Raw genomic sequence first — 22745 nt, 5'->3', positions numbered from 1 at the left:
CCACTTACCTGAGTCATGTTCTCTGTATTAGCTGGTATTTCAACTCCCTGTGCCTAAATACACCCTCTCAGCTTGTTCAAATCTAAAAGGAAAGAGGAAAAACCCACCATTGTCATTTATAAGCTACCCTGACATTCACAACAGGGACACACTATTCTGCTATTTGATATAAACCATCACCATAAATATAAACCTTAAGCAAAGTTGCTATGAGGACGTGATTAAAAGAGGTAAAATAATGTCATCTTATAATTTTGTTTACATGTAGAAAAAAACCACTATCTATAAATTACCAAATATCTCTCAGCCAAAACTATTTGTCTGCTAGTTTTTAATTTAGCTATGTCACAGGTAAGATTTATTGAAAGAAATAATCCCACATTCAACCTAGAGAAAAATCTCTCCTTCAGGCCTTTCCCCCAACAAAGCCCAAATCCAAGCAATAGGTTTCTTAACCACTCTTAGTGAACATGAACTTTGGGAACCTCCATCATGTGTGTTAGCCTAACCTTTGCTACAGTTAATAATCCCATATTCAGTGTGGTATACTCCTAATGGTGTGTGTCTGGAAGGAACTGATGGAGCATACATGTGGAAGACAAACTGAGTCTGTGTTCACATAGACCTTCCTAGCTCAGGACAGTACTTGTCCTGTGGGAGAGAAGCAGAATGCTGGGGAAGCTAATGGAGTCTTTGGGAACACTTGTTATTATGATTTTATTTCTTAAGCCTCAGGTGAATCTATGGGGATGTCATTCTTCATAAAAATATTAAGGATGAAAATTTTAAGAATACACTTACAGAAAGGATGCGATAGAACTTCCCAATGTGGCTGAGAAGGAATGTGGAAGATGTTGGAGTTAGTTGAAGAGTGTGTGTGTGTGTGTGTGTGTGTGTGTGTGTGTGAAGGAAATGGAGACAATGAATATAAGAAGTACTTTAAAGTAGTTTAGCTCTAAGGAGGGGAGACTGTGTGTAAAGTGGGAGGTGTGGGCAATGGAGAGGCAGAAAACAATGTAACAGTGCGTGTCTGCTCCACTGGTGTAGGTGGGAAGTCTATGGGATGTGGTTCTTACTGGACAACAACATTCCCTACAGCTCCCCAAGTCCTGCTCAAAACTGGTGGCTGGAGCATAGGGGCTAAATCCAGAAAGTGATCTGTCACCTTCTGTTTCTTTTCACTTTAAGACTCCTAGGCAAGGAACAAGACTCTGTAGACAAATACTTGCTGTGCAACTCTTAAAGACCTGAGTTCAGATCCCAGAGTCTACATAAAACAGGATGCAGTAGTGGGTTTCTGTGATCCCAATACTCCTAAGGTAAGAAGAAATGGAAGGAAAGTGGGGAGTCCCCAGAAGCTAGCTATCTAGCTAGGCTGGTATACACAGCGGTATAGAACATGAGACCATACCTCCAATAAAGCAAAAGGCAAGGACCATTCTCAACATTCACGTTCATACAGAAAAATACACATGCGAACACAGACTGCATACACACAGAGAGACAAATTGTAAAAGATTTGCTCTCTTAACATCTAATCAATCATTTCTATGACCCTTTTATCATTTACTGGTATCAAGAATAAGAATAGATAGAAAAAGATCTCAAGGGAAATGATGGCTATTCACTAACCCTCCCCTAACGATAGATTCATATAATTTCACAGTATCTATAAGCCTTTACATTCATTACTGTAGATAAGCCGCAGCATTTGTACTTAGGATTTGCTCTCTGCATTTATAAATTATAAATGAGGATAAATAAATGCTGCTATAACTGAGGTGCTAAATTCTTGCTTCCAAAAAGCAAAGTTGGAAAAAAAATCAATTACCCACAAGGCTGGCAAGACTTCACATCACACTTCAAAGATATTCTAATGAGAAAAGGATTGGTGACAAGAAAGCAGTCACATGCGATGATGAGCGATGGGGACAGTTCTGTTCGACACCATTTCACTGCAGCCTGAAAGGTGTAGAGATACTGCTTGCAGAACAATGCTGGGGGACCTCGGCCATGTTTTCTGCCATCCCCCAGAGGAACAACACATAACACACAACAAATACCAGCCATTTTCTAAGCCCCCAACGGGAGCCTGAATGCCCGCGAACCCAAATCATTGGTAATGATAAAGCTGTCATATCCAATTGCAGGACACTGTAATGACAAATTAAAGGAATAAAGACCTAGATTGTTTTCAGATAGCTGAAGCGCTTACAGACTATTCTCTAGTTCGCTGTGACATTGCAGTGCAGGAGGCAATCCTTATTTTAGAGCTGGAAAAACTTAAACCCCAAAGCACATGCCTTCTAGAGTATTGTAAAACAATTAGCTAATTAATCCATCTGCTAGAATTTTCACTCCTTCTGTACCTAATTTAGAAAGCAAATCTGGGCCAAACGGAAAGGACATGCATTTTTCTATGCTAATCAGCTGTCTCTTGGATAGGTAAAGAAGCTTCCAGGCAGGGGTGGAAAGCTCAGTTCAGCATTAGCTGGAACAGCTTTGAGCAGAGGTACTTATATTCAGTCATTTGGAAAGATAATGTCAAAACCTATAATCCAATCGGCTCTTGTGTCATGTTCCTGCCACTCATCACTTACGAAGTAAGTGACATGGGCCAGTACCACCCTTTTCTCTTAGCTTCTCAATACAAAGGAAATGAAGAGAGGGTCTTATGCACCCTAAGAACGCAGCTTCATCTGCCCCCCCCCACAGTCTAGCCAAGGTGAACTGTATGTCAACTATGACTTCTTTGGAAAAGGAAGAACTTCATTCTACACCTGTGAATTCAGCGTGGTCCTCATGCCCAGAGGGCAGGGAGCAGATCACAGTTCCTGTCCTGTTCTGTGTGTTCAGTGAGATCTACTTCTGCCTTCCCTCCAGTGCGCCCCTCCCACTGATGTACCAGTCAGAGTCCTGTTACAAGCTCCATGACTTTTCAACAGACGACAGATCAAGGTTCCTTCTGCCCACTCTTGCCTTCCTTCTGAATGCACAGCCTCCTGGATAAATGCAGAAGACAGCATCCCTCTGAATCCCCCACCTTCCCAATCCAGCTGGAGTTTTTCTTTTCCATTTTGGGGAAGATGGAGCTGACATTCACACTGTATGGAGACTTTTGTATGCTGGGAATTCTATTCTAGCTCATTGTCTTAGGTTTCATTGCTTCCTTCTTTTTTCCCAACTTTTGGAAGTACAGAATGTTCACAGTCAGAATACTGTTTCACACTCTTGTTGAACCAGCCATGGCTGATGTATGCTGTCTGAATCCACCCTACTTGAGAAGCAATAAAAACAAAGGAAGATTGCTGGGAATGAGAACATATAAGGTTGCTATACACATCTTTCCCACATTACAAAAGCTTGCTATCTGCCTTGCCTTCTCTCTCATCTCCTTAAACACCTCTCTGCCTTATGTTTCAAGGACTGCAAAAGAGCTCCGTGCCTGGCCTTTCACTCCAGATGCTCCTCCACAGCTGCCTTAGTTTTACTATGATACAACTTCAATTATTCACAAAATAAGTCACATGCTGACCTCAATATCCTTCCAACTTGGCTTTTACCTCACCCCCCAATGCTATTTCCTACCATATCCCAGCCATCAGCAGGAACCTGAGGGAATGTGCTCCATCTTAGATCCCAGGAAAGATGGCCTAGGTAGTAAGGCGTCACCTAGTTAAAAGCATGTGCTGCTCTTGCAGAGAGCCTGAGGTTAGTCTCAGCACATGGACTCACCATGTCCAGTGGCTCAGAATCATCTGTATCTCCAGATCCAGGGTGGACACCTCTGGATCTACTCCCATCTGCATACATGTGCTCATAGGCCCCCACCCACTGCATGCTCATAGACTTAATTAAAAATAAAATACATGTTTTAAAGACTAACACTGAGAAGGTATCTTATCCAGTGATTTATGAAAAAATTACTGTGTATTAGAGAGCAGACAGTTGGAAATAATGCTAAGCTGCCTAGGAGTATAATGAAGAAGGAAATTCCTGGGGAATCGAGCACCTGCATTCTCATAGCTGTGGAAGGTGATGTAAAGGCAAGAATGAGCGACACACACGATGACCTCTCAGAAGTCATTAAGCCAAGGTCTGAGGGAGATTAAATGAAATCCACCAAAAACTATTTCTTGGAAGGTCTGAAAGTAGAAGAAATAGAAAATTGAATCTGAGATGAAAAAGCCCCAAGTGACCTAAACTCTTCCGACAATGACAAAAATGCTCAGGGAATGACAATTAAAGGAGGCATAAAAATGCCCAAGAGATTCAGATAATAACCACAGCAGTTTCTGAGAAAGTCTCCTGCACTGGACTCCATGTTCTTATGTGCAGACCCAACAGGGAGATTTCATAATAATAGCAGTCCCAGTAAGGAGGGTGATACGTTTAGTGTGTGTTTGTTGATGTCACACTATTGCCTCCAGAAGTAGGGACCTCTGAAATCCACAGGCAAGCCCTGCTGCTTTGTTTCAAGTCAGTGGGGATATAGAATTAGCAGTTAGGACTAGTGGCACAATCACATGGAACACAGCAAAAGCTCAAACAATCGGTGGCATAGGAAGGAATGGGCAAAAAGATATGTTTCTCATACATTTTAACATACATTTAACATACTTCCAAATTATAGTGCCTAATTATAGCCACTATCTTTCTGATTACACCAAAAATAAGAATTATTGTCTCTTGTGTTTAATTTTATGGGCTATGTTTTCCAGCTCTTTAAGAGCTTTCAAGAGAAGAGGAGGAGGAAGAGGAGAAAAAGGAGGGAGAAGATGAAGAATGTTTTCTGACCACCTTAGGGAAGGATTCACTCATTTACCAAGTCACCAGTTAAACTACATTCGAGCCAATGGTCTGAGATAATGTAATAACCTGCAACTTCTGCCCCAGTAACATCAATAAGCCACAGAATAAGAGTTGATACCTGCTTAGGCTTGACTTCCTTGAATGGATGATTCATCAGCTGTAGCCTCCTGACTAAAAACAATGCTTAATAAAAATGTGCATTATATACTCACTCTTAAAACTACTCACTCAGTTAAATGACCACTAATGCTAACAATACAATATAACACCTTTGAAACATCTTAAGCAATAGTTGATAGATGCATTAACAGTTGAAAAGTAGAACTTTTGGCTGTAATAGGTAAAAACAATGTTCTGCTTAGTTTTTTTTTTTTTGGAAACGAGAGTGGAACAAACAAACTAAACATAAATAGAATTTTAAACAGTGAACTCATACATCTAAGCTTTCAATGCAGCTTACAGTGCTAACGAGCTGCAGATGAGATGTCACATGGTCTCATGGAAAAATAGAGCAAAACTCATAAATCTCCTGAAACTCACTTGTATTTAAAAGCCTCAAATGACAAGAATACAGTTTGAACGAGAACACCTACAAAACCGCTATAAGTAATATTACTTATGTTAATGCCTAAATACTGAATGCCCTTTTTGTGATATTAGGAACAGAGCAAAGGGTTACATTCTTCTAACTCCTATTAGCTGTAGTAGAAGAAGTTTTGGCTGCTTAAAAAATAGAAAAGAAAGGAAATAAAAAGTATATGGAATAGAAGTGAAGAAATTAAAATGTCTACATTCACAGATGGTGTAATTATTTAGACAGATAGTTCAAACTGACCGCCACTACCTCTGAGAACAAGAGCAAACAGATAAGGTCAGTGGAGTCAAAAGATACAAAAACCAATTACATTATAGATTTGAGTGATTATGATGTATCTGTGTAGGTTTATTAATTGTGACAGGTTTTCCACTCTGGCCTGTAGTGTTGCAGTGTGGAGACTATATATTAGGGAGCAGGTGGAAGCATGTGAGATACCTTTCCAACTTCTTATGTTTCTCTGAACCTAGAAGATGAAAATCACCCAATTATATTTCCATGTGCTATTGATTAACATGTGGTATATTAAAATGAGGTAACACGGCTACCTAAAATTAAAATACATAGCTACAAGTCTGTAAAACAGAAGATGTGTCTGCTAAAAACACTGATTAAAAACACTGATGAAATAATTCAAAGACGTAAATAAGTGGACTCATAGAAAATACTTTCATTAATAAAAAGTGTTAATATAGGAAATATAAAAATTCTCCCCAACTGGGTGTAAGATTTAATAGAACTCCTATAAAAGCAAGATTGTTGTACAAATATAAATAAGATTATCATGAATTTTGTATGAGACAGCAAATGAATGAAAACAGTCAAGACAATTTGATAAAGAAGAAGGAAATGGAAGGGGTCAGTCTGTCCACTTCAGGGATTATGGTATAGCAGTGGCAGGCAGTCATTTTATACTGATAGAAAAAATGGCACATGGACCAGTGGTTCAGAACAGAGAATCAAGAAAGAGACCCAACTGGGATGCACCGATGACTTTTCACCAAGGTCATCACACAGGTCCTGTTCCAAACAACTGAGAAAACAAAAGGAAAGCATGCTACATCTCACAGCGTACACAAAGATTAACTCAAAATGGATAGAAGATTTAAATGCACAAGATTAAACCTATAAAATATTTAGAAAACAGGAAATTTAGGGGTGATGAGACTAGACAGAGATTTTTTTTACCCTTGTCACCAAAAGCATGATCAGTGGCAAGAAATGTTGAGAAAATAAACACCACTGAAATTAAAACTTCTCTGTTCATTTAAATAAAACATATGTGTCTATATAAATAGACGTATGCAAATCTAGATTCTGTGTCTCAGAGAAAACTTGGCCTTTATCTTTTTAAGTCTGGCTTATTTCACTTAACATAATGATCTTCAATTCCATCTTCTTTCCTGCCATTGATATTATTTCATTCCTCTTTATAGTCAAATAAAATTTTCATTGAATAAAACTCTACTCCACAATCTTTTATCCACTCAACATGCATTGATGTTCTTCTAGACTGGATCCATCTTGGCTATTATGAATATTGAGGCACTAAATGTAGATGTACAAGCAACTCTGCAATATACCAACTTAGATTCCTTTTAGTAAATACCCAGGCAATACCTACCTGCTACTGTCAGACCACACTGGGAGTCAGTAGTGATGTCCAACCCAGAGGAAGAAGAAGAAAGAACTGACCATAGAGGCATCACCCTGATCCGATCTTTTGATCCCTTGCAGGATGGAAGGGATGTGAGGACGGGCCTGGAATGCTAAGCATACAAGTTCAGACAGATGGCTTAGGAGGAAGAAGAGACTGCAACACCAGCCTGGAGAGAGTTCTAAGAGGAGAGCTGGTGAGCAGCCGGCTCAGTGTACTCTGCCCTGTCAAGTAAACGAGTTTTCTGAGGACTCATCAACCCCCTGAGGAAGGCTGACAGACAGACAGACAGACACACATGCCAGATTAAACAGCACAAGGTCTTAGTGCCAAACCACATTACTAGAATTGTCCATGAAGAATGATGGCTCCCATTTCCCACGAGAGTCCTGCATTCTGCATGTTTCTCACAATATTCCAACTCACCATGCTATGTGGGAATGTATTCTTCCCCACTAAAAGTCTTAAACCTAAATTTGTAAACAGAATTTCATGACTTGTCCAGTTTCTATGCTCCTTTTGTTTGCTGGATTTTATGGAGACATTCATGACATTTTAGCCCCAACATTACCTAGGGGAATTATAACACAAATATTCTGCCTTATTCTCTAGATGCCTGCTACATGGATGGGTTCACTGTGTAGACACAAAAATGACTACCTACAGCTCGTGGCTTCCAGCACCTACTACATGACTAAGAGGAGACCATTAAGCATGGCTGGGAGATTGGAGGGAAAACACCAAGAAGAGAAGAAATTTCAACCTTGTTAACATAGTAGCCAGGTTCTTTGTGATCAGATTTCCTCTTCTGTCTGGTGCCTCAATTCTAGCCCTCGGTTCCTGGACTCTGCTTCAGCTATGCTGACCTGACCTATGCTCAGGCTGCTGGGGGTCTTGGATAAGTCCTTGATTCTGTCTTCCTGTCCAGAATTATTTGTCAAGTCCCCTTTCCTGTCCTCCAAGCTGAAGGATCTTTTTCCCTTTGCCTGGGCTATCCCTGAACATCTTCAGCATCAGCATGTCAGTGTGCCACCTTGCAGGGCAGCTTGCCTGTTCCAGACTCATTGCATACCAGCCCTGTGCACTGATTTCGCCTGCCCACTCATCCTCACTATCTATACTCTTGTCTCTTTCCATAGTGAGGGTTAATTAATAAGAAACCATGCACTGTTCATTATTAACTCCCTGTAAATTATGCCTGGGGCACAAGTGACACAATTATGCTTCTCTCTATATATACGTATATATATGTATACACACACACATATATATATACACACACACATATATATATATATTCTCTGACTGACAGATACCTTATTTAATGATTTTTACCTTCATTAGTTCTGATCTTATACATTCCCATTGTTTATTTCAATAAATGCATCTTGTATAATACAAGATTCCATCTTTGAATGTTTCCATCATCCCTGTCTGTATCTGCCATGGAGAAACAGGAGACCACCTTTAAGCCAGTTCCTCTATGCTCCTGTCAAACACTGCTTCTGGCAGTTTCTTCTTGACTACTACAGCATTTGACAGAAGATGCCTTTAGTTATCAACAAACCCTGGAATGCCAACAAGATGCATTTACGTGACAGAAGAGGGGTGCTGGGGTGTGTAGATCTCATTATGGAAACTTCTCTACCTAAGGAGAGAGCCTAGTTTTGGATGAAAGGGAGCGGGTGACAGGAATGCTTTTCTAAACTCCATCTTCCGTGAGCTGCTCAGTGTTGACAGAAGTTCACTCCAGGAATGAAAAAGAGCAAGAGCAAGAAAAACACAAGGCACACACATGCACGAGCATGCACGTGCCCTCTCACACATGCGCGTGTACACACACGCACACGCACACGCACACACACACACACACACACACTGTGTGTGTGGTACACTGGTGCCTATTAGCTAAGCCCTACAGAAATGCATTTTAAATTCCCTGTGTAGAAAACACTGACAGTCAAACCAGAGCTGTAACACTTGAGCCCCAACAACAAGGGTAGAATGTTCATGTCACATAAGATCAAACCCCTGTTAGTGGCAAAGGAACCATCCAGTACTTCAGATAACGGGCCCAGAGGTGCAGCTCCTTGTGACAGTCTCCCGAGTCGACTCCCAGACTCTTAGCTTCCTTTCCTCTTTCCCTCCATTAGAGAAGCTGCCCTCTCCAGATTTTGTGTGACATTCTCTTAGAATAGAGACAGGAAATGATGGCTACTTTGTACTGAGGCAGCTTCGAACTTTTACACAGAAGGAAACCACACTTAGCCCTCTCAGTGGCTTCTGGTCAATTCTCCACCATCCTACCATCTTTGTTCATTCTCCTACTTGACACCTTTTAATTCATTTGACTTTCTAAAAGAGCAGTTACCATTCAAAACAGGGAGTTGCTGTAATTTCTAAATTATTTTACTTGACTAAATGGTTCTAAAATAGTTGAATTATTTTATAAAAGAAACATTGTAGCCTGTCACTAAGTTCTAATTCCATTTCTGGTTAAATCCAATTTGGTATTCATACCTCCAATAATGTAAGAGAAAGGTCCCAGCTATTCCAGAAATATCCACCCACAGATATAATTGTTCAATAAGCAGATAGCATGGGTTTAATTTATGTTGTTGGCAACAAGATCCAATTTCAACTGTACAGTAACTAAGTCTGCAAATTCTGGAAGCAGTCTTCTTGCATGCACAAAATATAGCACAAATTATGATAAACTATTTTAAAAAATCATACTCAAATTTTTTTACAGAGAATCCTCCTAACTTATCTTTGGTTCTAAATGTCTTCATCAAGTGTAACATCTGACCTCTGACAGTCCCTCATCCCAGTCAGTCAGGGTTCTGTGCATTTTTACAGACTGTTTACAAAAGCGAAAATGCGTGCAACCCTGTAGAGGAAGTGCTAGCAGCACAGCCTGCACCCGGGCTATCTTCTGAAGGGCTTGCTGAGGAGGCTGGCCTGACTGGTTCTGGGAATGCGGTCTGTGAAGTTTCCTAGGCAGATAAGAAGGACTGTCTAACTGATAACACTGGATTGCTATGCCTTGGTTGTTTGCCTAACAATGTGACTCATGGTGGGCACCTGCTTTCTTTCTGAGAGCCTGGTATTAAACAATGGCTTCTAGGCAGAGAATACTTATGTATTCTCCTGCACCCCAAGACTCAAATGGGTCTGCCTGGGAAGGAACCCGGGTTTTTCATGGCAGAGGTGGGTATGTGCCTTTGTCACATAGCAAGTGGTGTGCACATGCTCCACACGCTACTGGTGTCTCTTCTGCCTGCCATCTGGTTGTGTGTCCTTGCTGTCACACCACAACTGATCTCATCTGTTCATCTATGCACTGATCCTGAGACCTTTTAGCAAATCACCGAAGATGTGCAAATGCTCCCACTCCATCCTCTCAACAAGACCCAAAGCACAACAATACCTCTTCTGCAGGATGGTTGGTTTCCCAAAGGGGAAGAAGAGTGTTAGCAGCTACCGAGTCTGCCCAATCAGCTCAGATTCCTTAGGAAAGCAGTAGAAAGGTGTTCATTCTCTCGTCAAGAAACACGGGACAGTCAGGCAGGGCTGATGAGATGGGGTTTCTGTTACAGAGACACAACTGTAACCTTTATAGGCTGCTTTGCTGCCGTTTGATGAATGGAAAAAGAACAGTTTGGTGACTACAAGGACATGGCTGTCAAACTGTGAATTTAGAGACAGTCCCAAATAATAAAACTGCTCTCTGCCAGAGGCAACCAAATAAAGCAGAGAAAACAGCTGCACTGTGTGCTACCACCACGGAGACTAGGATCTCATTTCCCAAATTCAGTTTTAACAAAATATAATTGAATACACCTACCCTCCACTTTATAAATTTATACGGTTTAAAAACTATTGGGAATAAATTATCACCAAATAACATTTATTACTGAAGTGTTGAGCACATTAGATACAAAAACACAGATGTTTAATCAAAATACAAAAATTCAGATTTTGTTTTCCAGCAGAGAAGAAAAACTGATCAGCTTTTGGTTACTCAGAGTGAAGAAAGCCTGTTTTATTTCTTAACTACTTTATAAATATATAAACGGAAACCAAAGCAACCCCAAATAGATATGCATCAGGTTGAACAACTCTCTTGCTTTGGTAACCTCTCAGATGTAAAAAATGCCAGACAGGATCTGAAACAGCCCTACCCAAATATTTTGTTACATTTCTTAGGCAAATATGGGCTATGGCCCCAGAGCTATTCTGGGAAAATGTCAGGAGTAAATTCATAAATCTTCAGCAGAAAATTTCAAATATCTCTTGTGTAGATTTTGTTTTTAACTCAACAGTGGGTCTCATCATCTCTTGCTGTTCCAAGAAAACCGTTCACAGTACAAACAGGAGCCACATGAGCTAGGAAGAGAAAAGATAAAGTGTGTAGAAAGGAAGACAAGGGATACTGCAGGGCTCACAGAAGGAATTCCTGGAGCAGGGGTATGGGATTCGATGACACAAACCCATACTCCCGATACCCAGGAGAGAGAATTCACAACCAGCATGTGCGACCCTGTCAAAGCAAACAAGCAAGATACCCAGGAGAGAGAATTCACAACCAGCATGTCAAGGCAAAAGAGCACACAAAACTGTGGGAATCAGTCTACTCTTTTACACTTTACTCTCAGTAACTCAGCAAGGATGAAGGTCAGCTGTGACTTCACAGGAACTCAAGAGCTCGAGGGAATAGCTCTAGACAGGTAGATCATTCATACATTCTTCTCCAATGGAACTGAAATAGTCATGTTTCTAGACTGTTCCAAATTTCATCAGAACCCAGAGATGGGCTCTCTCACATAGGTTACCAGTTGTCATATTGCTGTCCCCTCTGCTGTAGCTGTGTCTAGAAAGTCTTCTTGGGTTAACAGACACACTAGAAAACCACTTTTCGGCAGGGCAACTAATATTTAAATGAAACTTTACATTACTAGGAATTTTTTGCTGGGAGGAGGGGCAGATCTCCCTATACAAGCCTAGACTCGCCTGGAATTCTCTCTGTAACCCATTCTCGTCTAGAACTCACCCTGCAGTCCAGGTAAGACTCAAAGTGCACAGTAATCCTCTTGCCTCAACTCCTCTCCCAACTCCACGCTCAGTAGTTAGACCAGTGTTTAATAGAAGATAAGACTGTGAGGATTTTCACAAAGACTTAGCCCTGAGTATTGGTTTTATTGTCCAATACAATGCAAGGGCAGATGGAATGAAAGCAGAAGGAGGAGCCAGAAAGCATGCATAAGCACAGTTCCTGGCCAAGTGTCTATTGCTGCTGCCATCCCCCAGGGACACCAGACTCTAGACTCTCCTGCCTTCCGACATCATTGCACACTAATGACCTTCCAGTGAGCTGCTAAGCCTATGGCCTCGGATTCAGGTTGCAGCACGGGTCCTTCTTCTTTTGGGGCTTCTGGATCCTTAGACTGAGCATCTATTGAGTTCTATGTCTCTGCAGTATGTAGACAGTCATTGCTATACTATCAAGTCTCCCACTGTGTAACTCTACTACAATCTCCTTTTAAATTATGTATGTGTGCTTCAGACATAGTCTCTTGGCTCCACTCCCCTAGAGAACTTGGACTGCTACAAACAGTGAATTTTATGTTGCGATATTAAAGCGATTTGGAACATATATTTTATAGCAATATGTTTAAAATGAATAATTCACTATGTTAAAACCATTGAGTTAAACACCTTAAATAGGTGATCTGTATGGTATGTGAATGCACCTTTTTAATAAATTGCTTTTTTGAAAAATAAGTGCAAGCCTTCCAGTGTGCTAAATTCCCAACTTAATTCAATCAACTTGCAATGGAAGTCTCCGCAGAGATAGTGTTATTAACCTTATATCCACGGCATGGGTGGACTATTACCAAATCAGCCTGTTTAAAGGACTGGACAAATTTCCATTGTTCCTTCTGATTTGACTCACCATCTGTCCTTGTTCATGTGATTGTTTAAGGAGTTCCACCAAATTGCTAACAAAATGCCTTAAGTTTCCTTGAATCTCTATCCACATTTGGATGAAAACTAAAAAGCCACACACAAGTAGCTCAGGATGCTGTTGTCTGCAAAGCTCTTGGATTCTCCAGCAAGCGGAGACTTGCTCTTTTAGTTGATGTCCTGAGTTGGTGTTAGCTAAAAGATATTAGGAGTTTCTTTAGTCTTGCTACCAATCAAGACAATACTCTTCTCAGAGAGAGCTGGCAGTATTCCCATCAGCAGAAGTCTTCTCTCTAGAAATACTCACAGGAATTTTCTAGAAATACCAGAGAGCTTGCCAGTGCCCCAGAGTACTGTCTTGAGGTGTTTCTACACCAAGGAGTATTGTGGACAGAAAATGACATCCCCATTCCTACCAGCGGGAAAAGGCAGCCAGGACAGGACGTGTTCTGCCGAGTATGGCAAATGATGATGCAACAAGGAAGTCTGCTTGATGCTTGCAGGTCATTTTTGAGGAGTAACTTAACACATTCTCTAATATGCAAAATCTGTAACTCCTAATGGTCTATGCCATTACCCATTTGGAATCATGAACACATTGAGTACTTAAACAATGTGTTCTATGAATTACTCTTGCATCAAGAACAGTATCCAAAAACATACTGGAAAGAGGAAGAGGGAATCACTAGTTTGTGAAATAGATCTCTTCCTAGTAAGAAATACTGAATAGGAAGGAAGACAGAAACTTACACAAAGGGAGAAGGAGGGTGTCTGGTGAGGAAGAGGAGGGTGGCGGTGGTGAGGAAGGAAGAAGAAAATTGACTGCTACTATTTTGCTGTCTCTAAAATACTCCAAGCTCTTTATCAATAAACTCCATAAACAGTTAATACAGCTGTTTATTCACAATAATCCTGTGCTGATGAGAGTATTCTGGCACACAAAGTCGGGAGCTGATTACTATAATCAAATGCTTCAAATAAACGTTGTTTTAGGTTTCAGCCCAACAGCAGTCAACACTACAATCTAACATAAGAAGGCAGTGCAGGCCCATTTCATCACTGCTGCAGATCCCCACAAGGACAAGAAATTGGTTTCCAACTATTGTAGCACCTTTCCCATATACTTGTTAAATATCAAAGAAAAGCTAGATATTACATGTGGGAATAAAATAATACATTCTCACAAAGTCCTGTGTCAAACATCCAGCTAAACATGCATCTAAACTCACAATTTATAAAACCAAAACATATGTCATTTTTTCAATAACCTTGGAAATGTAATTCTGTCAGGTTCTTTTTTTGCATATAAATATGACCTTAAATAATACTTCTGAAAATGTATTAAAATTTTGTAAGTGAAAAAAGTATTGTTATATAAATGTATTTGTGTTCTTTTCTTTTTTTTGTTTTTTTTTGAGACAGGGTTTCTCTATATTGTTTTGTTGTGTTATTTTCAAAACAGTTATTGCACATAATTTTAAAATCAAAAATCAAATTGTACCTAAAAATCAGCATTTCTCACTCTCCCGACCCCACTTTAAGTCCCAGAGTCCAGTGGTAATAATCCGCAACTCTTTGAGATATTTAGTATTAACATTCACAGTTCAAATAATATTCAATGACTTTTAGCCCTCTCTAATATCTCTGGGAGTCTCTTGTAGAAGATGAGTGCCCAGACCCCAACTTTCTACAGACACTCACACAGTCCAGCTAAAATCCACTCAATTTAATCACACTGTAACTTTTGGTTATGACAAAATTTAGTATTTGTACTATATTATAGTGGTTTAATGTTGTTCATACTTGAATCAAAGAGTATACTATGTCTTGTATAATCTTTTGCATTTATTTCTCATGCTAACAGTCACATTTTTATTTGGTTGGTGTTTTTTAAACGTATTTACTTTATACTCCCCATACTTCAGCATACCTAGAAAACCAATCTCATGATAGATGAATACACAGGGTGAACTTTCCAGTGAATTGCAGTTTTGTTTTGTTTTCTTTTGATTTCCTTGGGCAATCCTCCTAACCTCCTGGTCTGATATAATTGATGCCCACATGTTCCTGAAACTTTTCTTTCTGTCCCAGGATAGTGGATTTTAGCCGTGGAGTTGACTGGATGGAAGGATACTCAGATGACTGACAAAGCACTATTTGAGGTTTGTCCATGATTCTGGTTACAGAAAATTGACATTTGAACGTGTGCATGCTGGATAGAAGAACAGGTCTTACACAGTGTGGGTGAGCAGTGTCAGTCTGGATAGAACAAAGAAGCAAGGCAAACTGATGTCTCCCTTTGTCTTCTGGAGCAGACACCATCTGTATACATGCTTGGACTTCAGAACTCCATCTTCTTAGGGTTCCCAGACTAGGACGGTGAGATATCCCCATCAGCTTTCCAGACTCTCAAACCTCTGCCCGGCTCCCAGCAGAAAGATTTGACCTGTATCCCAAACTTTTTTTTTTTTTTGTATTGTCTTAATTGGAGTGAGCAGATTTTCCCCAGAGTCTCAGGAAAAAGAAGGCAACTTTTGAGACATCCAGTCGCTCTGCAGATACCATGGTTCTACCCCTGAATTTGACTGCATATGATCAGGGACAGGTCTCCAGCTAAGCACCAATTTCCCTCGGATTTATTGTGCATTTATTGCCATTTTTCTCTTATTGAAAATGCATTTTCTCATTTTCAAACTTACACTTACTAAATGATACTCTAAATGAAGTAAAAGGGGCATGTCTTAGTTCATTTTCTGTTACTATAATTAAATACCCGAACCTGCATGATTTGTAAAGGATAAAGGTTAATTTTCACTTATGGTGCCAGACCCTCAAATGCACAGTGCCAGCCTCTGCTCAGCTCCTAGAGAAGGTTTCATGGAACTTCAAAAAAGACTAAAAGCAAAAGGGGGAAAGGAGGACCAAGTTCCTTGGACAGTTATTTCCCCTCAAAGGGCACCTATTCACTCATAAGGACTCCACTTCATGCCCCCCAAACCTCAAACACAGAATTTGGAGGGAGGACATTCTTACCCCTAACAGAATGCAAGGGTGATAAAGGATGTACCCCTTCCCTTAGAAGTCAATCAAAAGTGTATAGAGAATAGAAAGCTCAGAGAAGAACCTCTACACTCTATCAATGAGTGGCCCTGGCTTTTAGAGTGATGGGATGAAAGGTTTTCCACTTCATCCCATCACTCTAAAGCAAAACCTACCAGTGGGAAGGCCGAACACCCAGCTTTCCTAGGGCTTTCTTATGAAAGAAGAAACACCAAGGCATGACAAGGCAGGAACCAGTCCAGGGTTTCCAAGGTCAACAAAATAGAGATGACACCATGAGCAAAAGAAGCTCCAAACACAAAGTTTTCAGAAAATTTAGCTATAGGATTTTAAAGATGTAATTAAAATCCTTAGTGGACTAAAAAAATACTGCATCTTTAAAGTAATTATAAGATGCCATGGAAAAATAATTATATAACAAGGAAAAGCTAGTTGAATTTCCCTCTCCACATGCAATTTGATAAATAAACAAAATGCATAAACAAATAAATGGTTTGAAGATACAGCCTAAGAAATGTTACAGAATATAGAAGAGAAAAATATAATCATTTTGCAGCTAATATTGTCACCTTGACATAACATGAAAACACCTAGAAAGAGTCTCAGAAGCGACTGTCTAGATGAAGTTGGTCTGTGGGCCTCTCTGTGAGGTGGTATCTGATTATGTTAAGTAATATGCCCACTCGGGACAGCAGCATTCTGTTAGTTTGGTTCTTGGCCTGTATAAAAGGGGAGGAAGTGAGTTGAGAGAAATCATTCATGCATGTATTATCTGCTCTTGACTACAGCTGTGATTAGCGGCTTCAGGTTCCTGCCTTGACTTCCCGGAAAGGGTAGAACACAGCCCGGAACTGTCAGTTGAGCAAACTTTCTCGCTTAAAGTTGCTCTTGTCAGGGTATTTATGACAGCAATGGAAATGAAACTTGGATAATCACCTAAACTATAACTTCCAGTTTATGCATTGTTCGCCAAGTTATAGAAACCCCCAGAAAGTGAAGAATCAAGAAAGCATTAGAAGAAAATGCATACGTCTGAACGGAAGACAGGAATGTCTCAGGAGCTCAGATTAAAAGAGAACAACTCAGTGGTTTCCAAAAAGAAAGCAGAGATCAGCAAAGAGGGAAAGAGAATTAGATGTGGGTCAGATTTATCATCACCCACAATGGATGTCAAGGACCATGGAGTGATGTCTTCAAGGCTTTGAGGGAAAACAAGTGAGAAATCTATCAAATAAGTGTCAATTTTGGTAAACAGAATGTCAATGCTTTTCACAGAAGATGATAAAGAAAGTAGGGAGAAGCTGAAGGTAGGCATGCTAATATTCTCCTCCTATGGGTCAGGAGCCAAGGGATGCTGTTTGTGTTTGGGTAACAAAGCAAGCCATAAAATAGTTCTAAACGATGTAAGTTAACTAAGCAGAGGGACTGATGACTTATGAGTCAATGATGATTAAAGGTGGGAGAAGGAGAGGGGTGAAGCAGAAGCCTGGGGTGTCCCAAACTGTTAATCGTGAAATAATAGTGAAGCACCAAACTCATGCGATAACTACAAGGAGAAGGAGTTGCAGGGGTTAAAGAAGGGGCTTGGGAGGGGTGAGACAAGGAAATCTCCCTGACAGCTTTCAGCATAAACCATTGTGTACTGGTTGCCTCTCTAATCATAGGTGTGAGCTCCTGTGATAAACATTTGCAAGAAGACAGAGTATAAAATACATCCAGAAGGAAAAGTAGGATTTTGTTACCGTTGTGTTGTGGAGATTGAGTGGACAGATGGAAAAGAGGAGCTACCAACCACATCAGTGCTCAAGGCAGGGGAAGCAGCTGAGGGGTAAGATGGAGAAGGCTACGCAGGCCCTCCAGAGTCTGCAGTGTCCACGCCATACAGATCAAAGCTTACAGCACTGACTTGGCCGAGAGGTCACACTTTGATGGTCCATAGGTTAAAACCAGTGGGTGGGGTTGTTTAGAGATCAGAGGAAGGATTAAAAAGTGATCCAAGGATGAAACCCTAGAAAAAAGTCTGTCTTGAAGGGAGGAAGGGGCTTACAAAGGAGGCCCGGATAGGGCTGAGGAGATGGCTTAGTCAGTAAGGTAGTCACCTTGAAAGCGCAAGGATCTGAATTCAGTGCCCAGAACCCATGTTAAAAAATATTTTTTTAAATGTTGACCATGGTGTCACATTCTTGTGATCCCATCAGCCAGGCTGATACCTAGGACTCACTAGTAAGCCAACCAAAATTACTTGGCAAGTCCCGCACCAGTGAGAGACAAATAACCTCCCAGGTTATCCTCTGGCCTCCACACGGACATGCACATGTGTGCACATGGAACACACACACACATACACACACACACACACACACACACACACACACACACACACGCAAACATAAACACAGAAAGAAAAGAAGTAGCACAGTTAGTTTCCTGGAAGCCAAGTGGGTAGAGGTTGAAGAAAGAGAAACTCAGATGCATGAGAGTTCCACTCCAAAGGGCCAGAACTCAGGAAGGGTACAGGCTGAGCCCTCAGACTATGTATTCAAAGTCCACTCAGTTAGATGTAGCACAATTCCTAACAAATTCAATACAGAAATCAGGGAATACCTTGACACTGGCCACAGCAAATATCTGTGGCATTCAAACATATCTGTGCTGTGTGACGCTGTGTAGCCATTTTAGACTTCACTGAGCATGTGCCAGACAGTCAAATACCAGAGAAACTGAGATGTAGCTTTTCTGTTTGCAGGCAAAATTACATCTACAGTCACCGGTATCACCTTTGCCTAAAGTAGTGTGCATCTGTTTGCAGAATACACTCAAGCTGATATGGAAACTACTAGAAATGCAATATTCTAGAAACACATTTGCTTAATCATTTATCCTCTTGGTGACATGGTCACAAGGGGGAGTCACAGAAACTATTTAAGAAAAGCACTCAATATCACTTGCCCCTTTTAAAAACTTGTCACTTGGAATGGTCTGTCCTGTATGTCCCCACTTGCTTTGGAATATGAGAATGACAGTAACATTTAAAGCTGTGATGAGAAGCATGAACAGTGTGCTGCTTTAACAATTTACATGAAAACACATATCTAATTACTAAATAAGATCCTATTTCAACATGTGCCTTTGTTTCAGCAGGAAAAAAAAGAGAATGACCATCAGTGCTATTGACATCCAATAGATTTGCTTTTGGTATCAATACAGACTCAGTATTTGGTGTCAGCGCACCACAGCAACGGGGACTGCTGACAAACAGTGCTGTTCTCTTGGCAACTTAATGAGTTGGCACAAGGAGAACTCAGCATTATTGGATCTGTTCTGTATGCAAGCTTCTATCTGCTGTACCCAGGGACTAGCTAATAGATTCTCTCTACCGTCTTCTTCCTTGTTTATTTCTTACAGGATTATTTCCTAAGTATCCTCATTCAGAGTTACCTCATGATCATAGCAATACCTATTCAAACTTAAACAAGTCTAACTCAAGACTTAGCCTGGAATGCAGCACTGTTCATCCAGGGCATTTACATAAATTCAGCCACACAGGAGTCTGCCTGCTATCTTACATCTGAGTCTTCTGTAGAGATTGGCTGCTTTCACTGTTAAGATGTGCTAAGGAGTCCATGATAAGATCCATCACTCTGAATTCTGACTTAAGAATTAATTTTCAAAGGGCAGAAACAAGCTGCCTCCAATTTTCCTTGCATTTCCTGTATTCCCTCATCCTTGGTCCCTCTCTAGAAAACTGCAGGGGACACATCACCTCTGTGCCTCTTCCTTTATGTCTTTCCTCAGGTTATTCTACACAGAAGATCCATCCTGACTTAACAGTCCAACCTTGCCAATGCCTTCCTGTCACAGTTAGAATGAACTTAGAAGTCCTGCCCTTGATCTACAAGCCCCTGGATGATTTGACAACTGGTGTCAGATCCTGCCTTGTAGTTTGAGATCTGCCCTTACTAATTTTGCTTTAGCAAATAGACCCACACACACATTGCTCAAGGAGAAGTGCAAATGCTTGGAGAATGCTATGCGCTTTCTGCTCTTTTTTTCTGAAAGCGTTTTTCCTAAAATATCCATAGGGCTTTCTCCTCCTTTCATTCAGATTTGCTCAAAGGCAACTCTCCTGTCTTCTCTGTTTTCTTCCGTGAGTCCACCTTCTTCTCGTGATTAGCTGTGGTTTGTTACAGTGTGGTCTCCAAAATTCCACATGCTCAAGGCTTCCTCACCCATGCGCTGGTACTGAAGTGGTGCAATCATGAGAAACAAGGCCTTGATGATGCACTGTCTTCCTGAGGAATTACCACAGAGCCTTCAACATGGGTTAGTTCCCATAAGAATGGGCAATTAAAGGCATAGTTTGATGTCCTCATTTCAGCCTCTTTCTCTCTCTCTTCCTTTCCATTATCTGCCCCTTTCACGCACCCTGCCCACCACCTTACCATCCAGAAGGATCCCACCAGAGATGAGTGGATGGCAGTACTGTACTTTGAGACTGCTAAAGACTGTGAGACAAGTAAGCTCCTGTCTGTGTTACGCACTGAGACTTGGGTGTTTTGTTTTTGTAAAATACAGGGTCTCACAGCATCACCCTGCTGGTCTACAATTCTTGATGTAGACCATGCTAGCCTTGAACTCATAGAGATCCACCTGCCTCTGCCTCCCAAGAGCAGGATTTGAAAGCACACTCCACTCATGCCCAGGAGAAACAATGTTCTAAAAACACTTGTCTACGTTATGTCCTAGGCTCAGTTCTTACAAAAACAAATGGTTTTCTATTTCTATCTGTCATATATATGTATAGATTTGTATCATACATGTATAGATAAACACACCCATATATGGATACCAAAGCTACTTAACACTAGTCAAAATTTTATATTTTACACCATGTGGCTTTAACCTAGATTTTTTTTATTTTAGCTTAAAATACTGTCTTTCACTTCCTAAAGTGAAAACTCAGTCTAGACAAGACTCTGATCAAGCAATGACTCAACATTTAAACTATTAGTGTCATGGGTTCTTCATGACAAGAAACACTCTTTCCACATTGACATTTAACTTAGAAACTGGAATAGACTATTGAGCAACTTGTTAGTCCAGTTATCTTTAAAAAAATATTTCATCCAAAATGAGGCCATCACAGCCAGGTCACTGGCATTCCTTTGAAGAGGTTTTGAAAGAACATACTGGGTTTCCTCCCGATGACAGAACTGAAATTTGTCAAACTTAAAACATTCTGAACATGATTTCAACTTTCCCAAAGGAAGACAACTGCTAAGCATCTAGTATTCCTTGAGTCATGTACATGGCAAATAGCTCTATGGAAAGGCAACGGTTTTGTTTTTAAAAATTGCTCAAGTACTTTTTATAAAACTAGTTTTTTATTCTTTTGGAAACTTCAGAATGAGGTGAAAGCATTCCAGTGCCCCATTTTAGCAACAGAAATGATATGAAGAGGTAAATTACAGGCTAATTCCTCTCATGAGTGTAGATACAAAGACCCCATTCAATGTCTTATCTGAATCTGGTAATACATGAAATATCACTTTGAGCTAGTTGATTTCCCAAATACTAAGTTGTTAACACTCCAAAAGCATGGATTTATTGTCTCACATTAAGAATTGAAAACAGAAAAACCATATAACCATTTCAACAAACATAGAAAATATACTTGATAAAACACAACCTGCATGATTGAAGCTCTTAGAAAAGTCCGCACAGGAGGCTGCTCCCGTCCCACATCATTAAATTAGGCATGCTAAATCACTATGTGCACATCAGAGTTAATGGTTAGACGTTGAGGACTTCCCTTCATTATCAAGAGCAAGAGGAAGCCAGCCATCAGCCTTCAGAATCCCCTGGGCCCAGGCGGGATGTGAAGACACACGTAGGCAAATGGTACAAATATTGGAAAGCAAGAAACAAGCCAGCGTTGTTCACAAATGTAAGACTGTGCTCATGGAGCACACAGAGACGGTCACGGGAGCTGCACTCAGAGACGGTCGCAGGAGCTGCCGCAACAGGGGAAAGCAAAAAGGCCAATGAAATCCAACAGCCTCAAACAAAAAGTCAAATCCTGAGGGAGATAGAAATTGCAACAGCATCCAGACATACTGAGTGCCTGGTGTTGATTCTAACAAAAGGCACACAAGGTCTGTGAAGAAAACAAGAAAACAAAAACACACAAACAAAATGTGCAGCTTTGTAAGACATTTAAATGGACTTACATAAGGACCCTGTCTTATAAAAATGTCAGTTCTCTCCAGATTAATTTATATTCTCAACATAATCCCACAAGTTTTATATTTGGGCTATAGGCCTTAACTAAGTTGAACCTACAAGTTTGTATGAAAATGCACACAGGTGAGAACAGTCAAAAACAGGAAACAGAGCACACTGGAGGACAAAGGCAAGCAGCTCCCCAAAGATGCACAGTTCAAACGCAAATCCAATTATCTGTTTAGAGGGTAACTGCATTATTGTGAGCAGCAAGAAGATTACCTTAAACATTAGGGAAGTGCGTGTCTGTGAAGGAGGAAGGTATGTGGGCCAGAAGGAACCTACTGGAGGGGGGGCCTTGTTAGGCTGACAACATCCTAAGTTAATGGGGCGTTGACAGTGTTATTGTTTATTAGCTTATAATTCATGGTC

General features: G+C 40.6%; 1 protein-coding gene across 8 annotated transcripts in view; it reads right to left on the bottom strand.

Moving 5' to 3' along the window:
- Positions 1-22745, bottom strand: part of Csgalnact1 (chondroitin sulfate N-acetylgalactosaminyltransferase 1) — a 340304-nt gene that overhangs the window by 124424 nt on the left and 193135 nt on the right. For 2 of the 8 annotated variants that reach the window (XM_021230186.2, XM_013117196.3), the window contains one exon: positions 9-82. The exons of the other annotated variants lie outside the window; for them this stretch is intronic. The gene's annotated coding sequence lies outside the window, so the exon portion shown is untranslated. The remainder of the gene's footprint in view (positions 1-8; positions 83-22745) is intronic. 8 annotated transcript variants of the gene reach the window in all.

Source organism: Mesocricetus auratus, unplaced genomic scaffold (genome assembly GCF_017639785.1).
Source record: "Mesocricetus auratus isolate SY011 unplaced genomic scaffold, BCM_Maur_2.0 Super-Scaffold_6731, whole genome shotgun sequence".
NCBI lineage: Eukaryota > Metazoa > Chordata > Mammalia > Rodentia > Cricetidae > Mesocricetus > Mesocricetus auratus.
The sequence above is the reverse complement of the archived record's forward strand: the minus strand, read 5'-3'. Positions and strand labels throughout refer to the sequence as shown.